This window comes from Diachasma alloeum, unplaced genomic scaffold (genome assembly GCF_001412515.2).
Source record: "Diachasma alloeum isolate Michigan unplaced genomic scaffold, Dall2.0 Dall_scaffold_00665, whole genome shotgun sequence".
NCBI classification, from domain to species: domain Eukaryota; kingdom Metazoa; phylum Arthropoda; class Insecta; order Hymenoptera; family Braconidae; genus Diachasma; species Diachasma alloeum.
This window is the reverse complement of record NW_021680797.1, coordinates 9,219-11,063: the sequence shown is the minus strand read 5'-3', so window position 1 is coordinate 11,063 and position 1,845 is coordinate 9,219.

Genomic DNA, 1,845 nt, shown 5'->3' with positions numbered 1-1,845 from the left:
ATCAGTATTTAGTTTTAAGAAAATACGGTTCCGTTTGCGGTTTGTCGATTCCGCGTTGCTAAAAATCGGCTGGCGCCCTAAATACACGAAATAAGGATTGGATGAGCTGCTGATTGTCCCCGAAGTCCAGTGTTAGCGTTATGGTTTTTGGCGTTTCAGACTTGTCGGATTACGAGAACGAAGGTAATGAGTTGGCCGTGTTTGGATAATCGAGACTTCTGGGTTAGGGTTTATTGAGTATTTGTTGAGGCCAAAGAAAAATCATTACAATATTCATGCTTAGGTGATTCTGAATTTTTTTGAGACCATTTTTTGAGTTTATCTGGAATAAATGATTAGCACAAAATTGTATTGTGAGTGATTTCTCCAATAATTGGTCCGGTTTTGTTCCTTGAAAATTTTAATTTTGTAGGGACTTTTCCGATGGTTTTTTCTACCATCAAAAGAGCTTTGAAAAACTCTCCGCATTATCATCGGAAAAGTCAATTTCTTTGATTCTCGAGTTTTTGTCGTCTTTTTGTTGAAATTCTGGGTGTCAGAACAAATGATAAGACATTTTTTGAGTCTTCAATATGTATCATTGGCGAAAATTTCCCTTTCTTTCAATTAAGCATGGTTTAAAGTTGTTCACAGCACCAGAAATGTCCTGAAATTGTGAAAAGAGTTAAAAAGTCCGCGTTGTATCACCTTTCCCCATTTGGATTGCAGATTTTTCATTTTTTTTGTGGAACTGACTTTTTGTTTCGGAAAGTCTCCAAAAATCAAGGTGGGATTCCACTCTATTCTATCNATTGAGTTAAAGTTTAGTAATTTTGAGATTTTCCTACGTAAATTCGGTTGAGGATCAAGATATCACCGTGGAATATTTGGCCAAGATAATGTGCTACCCAGTGTTTCCNCTTCATTAATTAAAAAGATTTTTTGTTTTCCATCAAAAGCTTTTTTTTTGTGAAGAAATTGAAAAAAAAAAATTTTACTGGAAAAGTATGTATACGATCCCTGGGCGCGAATTTTTAAAAAGTCTCTTAATTGTTTTTAAGCAGACCAAAAACTATGTTCCGAAAAGTTAGGTTCAAATGACTCAGACATATCTGAAACGTGGAAATTTATTCTCTAGAAAAGTATTTATACGACTTTTTTATCCCTATTTTCAAAAAATTGAAGAGTTCTCCATAAAAAAATGAAAACCATTGTCTCGAAAAATTGGGCTCAGATGACTCAGAATCATCAAAAACGTGGAGATTCCATATTCCCTGGGAAAGTATTCATACGACCCACCCCAAAATGTTGGGACCTTTTAAAAAAAAATTACGCGTAAAAAAATCAAAAAAAGTGTCTCGTAAAATTGGGCTCAGGTGACTCAGAATCGTACTTCTAAACCTTTCGAGACTTACTCGTTTTCTCACAGCTGGAGTTGGTGTATACTTAGTAATGTAAGTTGAGAATCCGCTGTATCGATTCCAAGATGGCTATAGGACAATATAATCCGTTAGGCCAGTGTTTATGGAGATTCGCAGCTATAAAACTCCGAATATAGAGTATAGAGATGTTATATCTACATAAAATCTCAACATACTACAGAAAGCTACCTTGGCTGCGTAAAAATGATGCCTTTCAAAACGGAAAAGGAGAAACAGGCTGTGGATCGGCTGGGCGAGAAGATTGTAACCTGTCTGGTATCGTGAAATCCAGATTTGACGCATCTTTGATACTGTTCTCAAATTTAATGGCAGAAAACGTTTGTCAGCCCTGCGAAATACTCAAGGCCAAAAGAAAGACAGATTTTCATTAAGATGAAGAATTGACAGATTTACCTTGAGTTGGAAAGACCTGGGTGGTAGGTCA